This window comes from Glandiceps talaboti, chromosome 7, assembly GCF_964340395.1.
Source record: "Glandiceps talaboti chromosome 7, keGlaTala1.1, whole genome shotgun sequence".
NCBI classification, from domain to species: domain Eukaryota; kingdom Metazoa; phylum Hemichordata; class Enteropneusta; family Spengelidae; genus Glandiceps; species Glandiceps talaboti.
Genome location: NC_135555.1, coordinates 26,229,449 through 26,242,941, shown reverse-complemented (window position 1 = coordinate 26,242,941; position 13,493 = coordinate 26,229,449).

Here is a 13,493-nt window from a genome sequence, read left to right as displayed (position 1 = left end):
AGTATCTAGGTATTATTTATAATTACCTTGACTCTCCTTAGTATCTAGGTATTATTTATAATTGGCTTGACTCTCCTTAGTATCTAGGTATTATTTATAATTGCATTGACATCCTTAGTATCTAGGTAATATTTATAATTGCCTTGACTGTCCTTATATTAGTATCTAGGTATTATTTATAATTGCCTTGACTCTCCTTAGTATCTAGGTATTATTTATAATTGCCTTGAATCTCCTAAGTATCAAGGTATTATTTATAATTGCCTTGACTCTCCTTATATTAGTATCTAGGTATTATTTATAATTGCCTTGACATCCTTAGTATCTAGGTATTATTTATAATTGCCTTGACATCCTTAGTATCAAGGTAATATTTATAATTGGCTTGACTCTCCTTAGTATCTAGGTATTATTTATAATTACCTTGACTCTCCTTAGTATCTAGGTAATATTTACAATTGCCTTGACTCTCCTTAGTATCTAGATATTATTTATAATTGCATTGACTCTCCTTAGTATCTAGGTATTATTTATAATTGCCTTGACATCCTTAGTATCGAGGTATTATTTATAATTGGCTTGACTCTCCTTAGTATCTAGGTATTATTTATAATTGGCTTGACTCTCCTTAGTGTCTAGGTAATATTTATAATTGGCTTGACTCGCCTTAGTATCAAGGTAATATTTATAATTGGCTTGACTCTCCTTAGTATCTAGGTATTATTTATAATTGGCTTGACTCTCCTTAGTATCTAGGTGTTATTTATAATTACCTTGACTCTCCTTAGTATCTAGGTATTATTTATAATTGGCTTGACTCTCCTTAGTATCTAGGTATTATTTATAATTGCATTGACATCCTTAGTATCTAGGTAATATTTATAATTGCCTTGACTGTCCTTATATTAGTATCTAGGTATTATTTATAATTGCCTTGACTCTCCTTAGTATCTAGGTATTATTTATAATTGCCTTGAATCTCCTAAGTATCAAGGTATTATTTATAATTGCCTTGACTCTCCTTATATTAGTATCTAGGTATTATTTATAATTGCCTTGACATCCTTAGTATCTAGGTATTATTTATAATTGCCTTGACATCCTTAGTATCAAGGTAATATTTATAATTGGCTTGACTCTCCTTAGTATCTAGGTATTATTTATAATTACCTTGACTCTCCTTAGTATCTAGGTAATATTTACAATTGCCTTGACTCTCCTTAGTATCTAGGTATTATTTATAATTGCCTTGCCTCTCCTTAGTATCTAGGTATTATTTATAATTGCCTTGACTCTCCTTATATTAGTATCTAGGTATTATATATAATTGCATTGACTCTCCTTAGTATCTAGGTATTATTTATAATTGCCTTGACATCCTTAGTATCAAGGTACTATTTATAATTGGCTTGACTCTCCTTAGTATCTAGGTATTATTTATAATTGCCTGGACTCTCCTTAGTATCTAGGTATTATTTATAATTGCATTGACATCCTTAGTATCTGGGTAATATTTATAATTGCCTTGACTCTCCTTATATTAGTATCTAGGTATTATTTATAATTGCCTTGACTCTCCTTAGTATCTAGGTATTATTTATAATTGCCTTGACATCCTTAGTATCAAAGTATTATTTATAATTGCCTGGACTCTCCTTAGTATCGAGGTATTATTTATAATTGCCTGGACTCTCCTTAGTATCTAGGTATTATTTATAATTGCATTGACATCCTTAGTATCTAGGTAATATTTATAATTGCCTTGACTCTCCTTATATTAGTATCTAGGTATTATTTATAATTGCCTTGACTCTTCTTAGTATCTAGGTATTATTTATAATTGCCTTGAATCTCCTTAGTATCAAGGTATTATTTATAATTGCCTTGACTTTCCTTAGTATCTAGGTATTATTTATAATTGCCTTGTCTGTCCTTAGTATCTAGGTATTATTTATAATTGCCTTGACATCCTTAGTATCTAGATATTATTTATAATTGCCTTGACATCCTTAGTATCAAGGTAATATTTATAATTGGCTTGACTCTCCTTAGTATCTAGGTATTATTTATAATTACCTTGACTCTCCTTAGTATCTAGGTATTATTTATAATTGCCTTGACTCTCCTTAGTATCTAGGTATTATTTATAATTGCCTTGCCTCTCCTTAGTATCTAGGTATTATTTATAATTGCCTTGACATCCTTAGTATCTAGGTATTATTTACAATTGCCTTGCCTTTGCTTAGTATCTAGGTATTATTTATTATTGCCTTGACTCTCCTTAGTATCAAGGTATTATTTATAATTGCCTTGACTCTCCTTATATTAGTATCTAGGTATTATATATAATTGCCTTGACTCTCCTTAGTATATAGGTATTATTTATAATTGCCTTGACTCTCCTTAGTATCTAGGTATTATTTATAATTGCCTTAACTCTCCTTAGTATCTAGGTATTATTTATTATTGCCTTGAGTCTCCTTAGTATTAAGGTATTATTTATTATTGCCTTGAATCTCCTTAGTATCTAGGTATTATTTATTATTGCCTTGACTCTCCTTATATTAGTATCTAGATATTATTTATAATTGCATTGACTCTCCTTAGTATCTAGGTATTATTTATAATTGCCTTGACATCCTTAGTATCAAGGTATTATTTATAATGGCCTTGACTCTCCTTAGTATCTAGGTATTATTTATTATTGCCTTGACTCTCCTTGTATTAGTATCTAGATATTATTTATAATTGCATTGACTGTCCTTAGTATCTAGGTATTATTTATAATTGCCTTGTCATCCTTAGTATCAAGGTATTATTTATAATTGCCTTGACTCTCCTTAGTATATAGGTATTATTTATAATTGGCTTGACTCTCCTTATATTAGTATCTAGGTATTATTTATAATTGCCTTGACTCTCCTTAGTATCTAGGTATTATTTATAATTGCCTTGTCTCTCCTTATATTAGTATCTAGGTATTATTTATAATTGCATTGACTCTCCTTAGTATCTAGGTATTACTTATAATTGCCTTGACATCCTTAGTATCTAGGTATTATTTATAATTGCCTTGACATCTTTAGTATCTAGGTATTATTTATAATTGGCTTGACATCCTTAGTATCGAGGTATTATTTATAATTGGCTTGACTCTCCTTAGTATCTAGGTATTATTTATAATTGGCTTGACTCTCCTTAGTATCTAGGTAATATTTATCATTGGCTTGACTCTCCTTAGTATCAAGGTAATATTCATAATTGCCTTGACTCTCCTTAGTATCTAGGTATTATTTATAATTGGCTTGACTCTCCTTAGTATCTAGGTATTATTTATAATTACCTTGACTCTCCTTAGTATCTAGGTATTATTTATAATTGGCTTGACTCTCCTTAGTATCTAGGTATTATTTATAATTGCATTGACATCCTTAGTATCTAGGTAATATTTATAATTGCCTTGACTGTCCTTATATTAGTATCTAGGTATTATTTATAATTGCCTTGACTCTCCTTATATTAGTATCTAGGTATTATATATAATTGCATTGACTCTCCTTAGTATCTAGGTATTATTTATAATTGCCTTGACATCCTTAGTATCAAGGTACTATTTATAATTGCCTTGACTCTCCTTATATTAGTATCTAGGTATTATATATAATTGCCTTGACTCTCCTTAGTATATAGGTATTATTTATAATTGCCTTGACTCTCCTTAGTATCTAGGTATTATTTATAATTGCCTTAACTCTCCTTAGTATCTAGGTATTATTTATTATTGCCTTGAGTCTCCTTAGTATCTAGGTATTATTTATAATTGCCTTGTCTCTCCTTAGTATCTAGGTATTATTTATAATTGCCTTGACTCTCCTTAGTGTCTAGGTATTATTTATAATTGCCTTGACTCTCCTTAGTATCTAGGTATTATTTATTATTGCCTTGACTCTCCTTATATTAGTATCTAGATATTATTTATAATTGCATTGACTCTCCTTAGTATCTAGGTATTATTTATAATTGCCTTGACATCCTTAGTATCGAGGTATTATTTATAATTGGCTTGACTCTCCTTAGTATCTAGGTATTATTTATAATTGGCTTGACTCTCCTTAGTGTCTAGGTAATATTTATAATTGGCTTGACTCGCCTTAGTATCAAGGTAATATTTATAATTGCCTTGACTCTCCTTAGTATCTAGGTATTATTTATAATTGCCTTGACTCTCCTTAGTATCTAGGTATTATTTATAATTACCTTGACTGTCCTTATATTAGTATCTAGGTATTATTTATAATTGCCTTGACTCTCCTTAGTATCTAGGTATTATTTATAATTGCCTTGAATCTCCTAAGTATCAAGGTATTATTTATAATTGCCTTGACTCTCCTTATATTAGTATCTAGGTATTATTTATAATTGCCTTGACATCCTTAGTATCTAGGTATTATTTATAATTGCCTTGACATCCTTAGTATCAAGGTAATATTTATAATTGGCTTGACTCTCCTTAGTATCTAGGTATTATTTATAATTACCTTGACTCTCCTTAGTATCTAGGTAATATTTAGAATTGCCTTGACTCTCCTTAGTATCTAGGTATTATTTATAATTGCCTTGCCTCTCCTTAGTATCTAGGTATTATTTATAATTGCCTTGACTCTCCTTATATTAGTATCTAGGTATTATATATAATTGCATTGACTCTCCTTAGTATCTAGGTATTATTTATAATTGCCTTGACATCCTTAGTATCAAGGTACTATTTATAATTGGCTTGACATCCTTAGTATCTAGGTATTATTTATAATTGCCTGGACTCTCTTTAGTATCTAGATATTATTTATAATTGCATTGACATCCTTAGTATCTGGGTAATATTTATAATTGCCTTGACTCTCCTTATATTAGTATCTAGGTATTATTTATAATTGCCTTGACTCTCCTTAGTATCTAGGTATTATTTATAATTGCCTTGACATCCTTAGTATCAAAGTATTATTTATAATTGCCTGGACTCTCCTTAGTATCGAGGTATTATTTATAATTGCCTGGACTCTCCTTAGTATCTAGGTATTATTTATAATTGCATTGACATCCTTAGTATCTAGGTAATATTTATAATTGCCTTGACTCTCCTTATATTAGTATCTAGGTATTATTTATAATTGCCTTGTCTCTCCTTAGTATCTAGGTATTATTTATAATTGCCTTGACTCTCCTTAGTGTCTAGGAATTATTTATAATTGCCTTGGCTCTCCTTAGTATCTAGGTATTATTTATTATTGCCTTGACTCTCCTTATATTAGTATCTAGATATTATTTATAATTGCATTGACTCTCCTTAGTATCTAGGTATTATTTATAATTGCCTTGACATCCTTAGTATCGAGGTATTATTTATAATTGGCTTGACTCTCCTTAGTATCTAGGTATTATTTATAATTGGCTTGACTCTCCTTAGTGTCTAGGTAATATTTATAATTGGCTTGACTCGCCTTAGTATCAAGGTAATATTTATAATTGCCTTGACTCTCCTTAGTATCTAGGTATTATTTATAATTGGCTTGACTCTCCTTAGTATCTAGGTATTATTTATAATTGCATTGACATCCTTAGTATCTAGGTAATATTTATAATTGCCTTGACTGTCCTTATATTAGTATCTAGGTATTATTTATAATTGCCTTGACTCTCCTTAGTATCTAGGTATTATATATAATTGCATTGACTCTCCTTAGTATCTAGGTATTATATATAATTGCATTGACTCTCCTTAGTATCTAGGTATTATTTATAATTGGCTTGACATCCTTAGTATCTAGGTATTATTTATAATTACCTTGGCTCTCCTTAGTATCTAGGTATTATTTATAATTGGCTTGACTCTCCTTAGTATCTAGGTATTATTTATAATTGCATTGACATCCTTAGTATCTAGGTAATATTTATAATTGCCTTGACTGTCCTTATATTAGTATCTAGGTATTATTTATAATTGCCTTGACTCTCCTTAGTATCTAGGTATTATATATAATTGCATTGACTCTCCTTAGTATCTAGGTATTATTTATAATTGCATTGACATCCTTAGTATCTGGGTAATATTTATAATTGCCTTGACTCTCCTTATATTAGTATCTAGGTAGTATTTATAATTGCCTTGACTCTCCTTAGTATCTAGGTATTATTTATAATTGCCTTGACATCCTTAGTATCAAAGTATTATTTATAATTGCCTGGACTCTCCTTAGTATCGAGGTATTATTTATAATTGCCTGTACTCTCCTTAGTATCTAGGTATTATTTATAATTGCATTGACATCCTTAGTATCTAGGTAATATTTATAATTGCCTTGACTCTCCTTATATTAGTATCTAGGTATTATTTATAATTGCCTTGACTCTTCTTAGTATCTAGGTATTATTTATAATTGCCTTGAATCTCCTTAGTATCAAGGTATTATTTATAATTGCCTTGACTTTCCTTAGTATCTAGGTATTATTTATAATTGCCTTGTCTGTCCTTAGTATCTAGGTATTATTTATAATTGCCTTGACATCCTTAGTATCTAGGTATTATTTATAATTGCCTTGACATCCTTAGTATCAAGGTAATATTTATAATTGGCTTGACTCTCCTTAGTATCTAGGTATTATTTATAATTACCTTGACTCTCCTTAGTATCTAGGTATTATTTATAATTGCCTTGACTCTCCTTAGTATCTAGGTATTATTTATAATTGCCTTGCCTCTCCTTAGTATCTAGGTATTATTTATAATTGCCTTGACATCCTTAGTATCTAGGTATTATTTACAATTGCCTTGCCTTTGTTTAGTATCTAGGTATTATTTATTATTGCCTTGACTCTCCTTAGTATCAAGGTATTATTTATAATTGCCTTGACTCTCCTTATATTAGTATCTAGGTATTATATATAATTGCCTTGACTCTCCTTAGTATCAAGGTATTATTTATAATTGCCTTGACTCTCCTTATATTAGTATCTAGGTATTATATATAATTGCCTTGACTCTCCTTAGTATATAGGTATTATTTATAATTGCCTTGACCTACCTTAGTATCTAGGTATTATTTATAATTGCCTTAACTCTCCTTAGTATCTAGGTATTATTTATTATTGCCTTGAGTCTCCTTAGTATCAAGGTATTATTTATTATTGCCTTGAATCTCCTTAGTATCTAGGTATTATTTATTATTGCCTTGACTCTCCTTATATTAGTATCTAGATATTATTTATAATTGCATTGACTCTCCTTAGTATCTAGATATTATTTATAATTGCATTGACTCTCCTTAGTATCTAGGTATTATTTATAATTGCATTGACTCTCCTTAGTATCAAGGTATTATTTATAATGGCCTTGACTCTCCTTAGTATCTAGGTATTATTTATTATTGCCTTGACTCTCCTTGTATTAGTATCTAGATATTATTTACAATTGCATTGACTCTCCTTAGTATCTAGGTATTATTTATAATTGCCTTGTCATCCTTAGTGTCAAGGTATTATTTATAATTGCCTTGACTCTCCTTAGTATATAGGTATTATTTATAATTGGCTTGACTCTCCTTATATTAGTATCTAGGTATTATTTATAATTGCCTTGACTCTCCTTAGTATCAAGGTATTATTTATTATTGCCTTGACTCTCCTTATATTAGTATCTAGATATTATTTATAATTGCATTGACTCTCCTTAGTATCTAGGTATTATTTATAATTGCCTTGACATCCTTAGTATCAAGGTATTATTTATAATTGCCTTGACATCCTTAGTATCTAGGTATTATTTATAATTGCCTTGACTTCCTTAGTATCGAGGTATTATTTATAATTGGCTTGACTCTCCTTAGTATCTAGGTATTATTTATAATTGCCTTGACTCTCCTTAGTATCAAGGTATTATTTATAATTGCCTTGACTCTCCTTATATTAGTATCTAGGTATTATATATAATTGCCTTGACTCTCCTTAGTATATAGGTATTATTTATAATTGCCTTGACTCTCCTTAGTATCTAGGTATTATTTATAATTGCCTTAACTCTCCTTAGTATCTAGGTATTATTTATTATTGCCTTGAGTCTCCTTAGTATTAAGGTATTATTTATTATTGCCTTGAATCTCCTTAGTATCTAGGTATTATTTATTATTGCCTTGACTCTCCTTAGTATCTAGGTATTATTTATAATTGCCTTGACATCCTTAGTATCTAGGTATTATTTATAATTGCCTTGACATCCTTAGTATCAAGGTACTATTTATAATTGGCCTGACTCTCCTTAGTATCTAGGTGTTATTTATAATTGCCTGGACTCTCCTTAGTATCTAGGTATTATTTATAATTGCATTGACATCCTTAGTATCTGGGTAATATTTATAATTGCCTTGACTCTCCTTATATTAGTATCTAGGTATTATTTATAAATGCCTTGACTCTCCTTAGTATCTAGGTATTATTTATAATTGCCTTGACTCTCCTTAGTATCAAGGTATTATTTATAATTGCCTTGACTCTCCTTAGTATCAAGGTATTATTTATATTTGCCTTGACTCTCCTTAGTATCGAGGTATTATTTGTAATTGCCTTGACTCTCCTTAGTATCTAGGTATTATTTATAATTGCATTGACATCCTTAGTATCTAGGTAATATTTATAATTGCCTTGACTCTCCTTATATTAGTATCTAGGTATTACTTGTAATTGCCTTGACTCTCCTTAGTATCTAGGTAATATTTATTATTGCCTTGACATCCTTAGTATCAAAGTATTATTTATAATTGCCTGGACTCTCCTTAGTATCGAGGTATTATTTATAATTGCCTGGACTCTCCTTAGTATCTAGGTATTATTTATAATTGCATTGACATCCTTAGTATCTAGGTAATATTTATAATTGCCTTGACTCTCCTTATATTAGTATCTAGGTATTATTTATAATTGCCTTGACTCTTCTTAGTATCTAGGTATTATTTATAATTGCCTTGAATCTCCTTAGTATCAAGGTATTATTTATAATTGCCTTGACTCTCCTTAGTATCTAGGTATTATTTATAATTGCCTTGTCTCTCCTTAGTATCTAGGTATTATTTATAATTGCCTTGACATCCTTAGTATCTAGGTATTATTTATAATTGCCTTGACATCCTTAGTATCAAGGTAATATTTATAATTGGCTTGACTCTCCTTAGTATCTAGGTATTATTTATAATTACCTTGACTCTCCTTAGTATCTAGGTATTATTTATAATTGCCTTGACTCTCCTTAGTATCTAGGTATTATTTATAATTGCCTTGCCTCTCCTTAGTATCTAGGTATTATTTATAATTGCCTTGACATCCTTAGTATCTAGGTATTATTTACAATTGCCTTGCCTTTGCTTAGTATCTAGGTATTATTTATTATTGCCTTGACTCTCCTTAGTATCAAGGTATTATTTATAATTGCCTTGACTCTCCTTATATTAGTATCTAGGTATTATATATAATTGCCTTGACTCTCCTTAGTATATAGGTATTATTTATAATTGCCTTGACTCTCCTTAGTATCTAGGTATTATTTATAATTGCCTTAACTCTCCTTAGTATCTAGGTATTATTTATTATTGCCTTGGGTCTCCTTAGTATCAAGGTATTATTTATTATTGCCTTGAATCTCCTTAGTATCTAGGTATTATTTATTATTGCCTTGACTCTCCTTATATTAGTATCTAGATATTATTTATAATTGCATTGACTCTCCTTAGTATCTAGGTATTATTTATAATTGCCTTGACATCCTTAGTATCAAGGTATTATTTATAATGGCCTTGACTCTCCTTAGTATCTAGGTATTATTTATTATTGCCTTGACTCTCCTTGTATTAGTATCTAGATATTATTTATAATTGCATTGACTCTCCTTAGTATCTAGGTATTATTTATAATTGCCTTGTCATCCTTAGTATCAAGGTATTATTTATAATTGCCTTGACTCTCCTTAGTATATAGGTATTATTTATAATTGGCTTGACTCTCCTTATATTAGTATCTAGGTATTATTTATAATTGCCTTGACTCTCCTTAGTATCAAGGTATTATTCATAATTGCCTTGACTCTCCTTAGTATCTAGGTATTATTTATAATTGCCATTACTCTCTTTAGTATCTAGGTATTATTTATAATTGCCTTGACTCTCCTTAGTATCTAGGTATTATTTATTATTGCCTTCACTCTCCTTAGTATCTAGGTATTATTTATAATTGCCTTGACTCTCCTTAGTATCTAGGTATTATTTATAATTGCCTTGACTCTCCTTAGTAACTAGGTATTGTTTATAATTGCCTTGACTCTCCTTATATTAGTATCTCCATATTATTTATTATTGCATTGACATCCTTAGTATCTAGGTATTATTTATTATTGCCTTGACTCTCCTTAGTATCTAGGTATTATTTATTATTGCCTTGACTCTCCTTAGTATCTAGGTATTATTTATAATTGCCTTAACTCTCCTTAGTATCTAGGTATTATTTATTATTGCCTTGAGTCTCCTTAGTATCAAGGTATTATTTATTATTGCCTTGAATCTCCTTAGTATCTAGGTATTATTTATTATTGCCTTGACTCTCCTTATATTAGTATCTAGATATTATTTATAATTGCATTGACTCTCCTTAGTATCTAGATATTATTTATAATTGCATTGACTCTCCTTAGTATCTAGGTATTATTTATAATTGCATTGACTCTCCTTAGTATCAAGGTATTATTTATAATGGCCTTGACTCTCCTTAGTATCTAGGTATTATTTATTATTGCCTTGACTCTCCTTGTATTAGTATCTAGATATTATTTACAATTGCATTGACTCTCCTTAGTATCTAGGTATTATTTATAATTGCCTTGTCATCCTTAGTGTCAAGGTATTATTTATAATTGCCTTGACTCTCCTTAGTATATAGGTATTATTTATAATTGGCTTGACTCTCCTTATATTAGTATGTAGGTATTATTTATAATTGCCTTGACTCTCCTTAGTATCAAGGTATTATTTATTATTGCCTTGACTCTCCTTATATTAGTATCTAGATATTATTTATAATTGCATTGACTCTCCTTAGTATCTAGGTATTATTTATAATTGCCTTGACATCCTTAGTATCAAGGTATTATTTATAATTGCCTTGACATCCTTAGTATCTAGGTATTATTTATAATTGCCTTGACTTCCTTAGTATCGAGGTATTATTTATAATTGGCTTGACTCTCCTTAGTATCTAGGTATTATTTATAATTGCCTTGACTCTCCTTAGTATCAAGGTATTATTTATAATTGCCTTGACTCTCCTTATATTAGTATCTAGGTATTATATATAATTGCCTTGACTCTCCTTAGTATATAGGTATTATTTATAATTGCCTTGACTCTCCTTAGTATCTAGGTATTATTTATAATTGCCTTAACTCTCCTTAGTATCTAGGTATTATTTATTATTGCCTTGAGTCTCCTTAGTATTAAGGTATTATTTATTATTGCCTTGAATCTCCTTAGTATCTAGGTATTATTTATTATTGCCTTGACTCTCCTTAGTATCTAGATATTATTTATAATTGCATTGACTCTCCTTAGTATCTAGGTATTATTTATAATTGCCTTGACATCCTTAGTATCTAGGTATTATTTATAATTGCCTTGACATCCTTAGTATCAAGGTACTATTTATAATTGGCCTGACTCTCCTTAGTATCTAGGTGTTATTTATAATTGCCTGGACTCTCCTTAGTATCTAGGTATTATTTATAATTGCATTGACATCCTTAGTATCTGGGTAATATTTATAATTGCCTTGACTCTCCTTATATTAGTATCTAGGTATTATTTATAAATGCCTTGACTCTCCTTAGTATCTAGGTATTATTTATAATTGCCTTGACTCTCCTTAGTATCAAGGTATTATTTATAATTGCCTTGACTCTCCTTAGTATCAAGGTATTATTTATATTTGCCTTGACTCTCCTTAGTATCGAGGTATTATTTGTAATTGCCTTGACTCTCCTTAGTATCTAGGTATTATTTATAATTGCATTGACATCCTTAGTATCTAGGTAATATTTATAATTGCCTTGACTCTCCTTATATTAGTATCTAGGTATTACTTGTAATTGCCTTGACTCTCCTTAGTATCTAGGTATTATTTATTATTGCCTTGACATCCTTAGTATCAAAGTATTATTTATAATTGCCTGGACTCTCCTTAGTATCGAGGTATTATTTATAATTGCCTGGACTCTCCTTAGTATCTAGGTATTATTTATAATTGCATTGACATCCTTAGTATCTATGTAATATTTATAATTGCCTTGACTCTCCTTATATTAGTATCTAGGTATTATTTATAATTGCCTTGACTCTTCTTAGTATCTAGGTATTATTTATAATTGCCTTGAATCTCCTTAGTATCAAGGTATTATTTATAATTGCCTTGACTCTCCTTAGTATCTAGGTATTATTTATAATTGCCTTGTCTCTCCTTAGTATCTAGGTATTATTTATAATTGCCTTGACATCCTTAGTATCTAGGTATTATTTATAATTGCCTTGACATCCTTAGTATCAAGGTAATATTTATAATTGGCTTGACTCTCCTTAGTATCTAGGTATTATTTATAATTACCTTGACTCTCCTTAGTATCTAGGTATTATTTATAATTGCCTTGACTCTCCTTAGTATCTAGGTATTATTTATAATTGCCTTGCCTCTCCTTAGTATCTAGGTATTATTTATAATTGCCTTGACATCCTTAGTATCTAGGTATTATTTACAATTGCCTTGCCTTTGCTTAGTATCTAGGTATTATTTATTATTGCCTTGACTCTCCTTAGTATCAAGGTATTATTTATAATTGCCTTGACTCTCCTTATATTAGTATCTAGGTATTATATATAATTGCCTTGACTCTCCTTAGTATATAGGTATTATTTATAATTGCCTTGACTCTCCTTAGTATCTAGGTATTATTTATAATTGCCTTAACTCTCCTTAGTATCTAGGTATTATTTATTATTGCCTTGGGTCTCCTTAGTATCAAGGTATTATTTATTATTGCCTTGAATCTCCTTAGTATCTAGGTATTATTTATTATTGCCTTGACTCTCCTTATATTAGTATCTAGATATTATTTATAATTGCATTGACTCTCCTTAGTATCTAGGTATTATTTATAATTGCCTTGACATCCTTAGTATCAAGGTATTATTTATAATGGCCTTGACTCTCCTTAGTATCTAGGTATTATTTATTATTGCCTTGACTCTCCTTGTATTAGTATCTAGATATTATTTATAATTGCATTGACTCTCCTTAGTATCTAGGTATTATTTATAATTGCCTTGTCATCCTTAGTATCAAGGTATTATTTATAATTGCCTTGACTCTCCTTAGTATATAGGTATTATTTATAATTGGCTTGACTCTCCTTATAT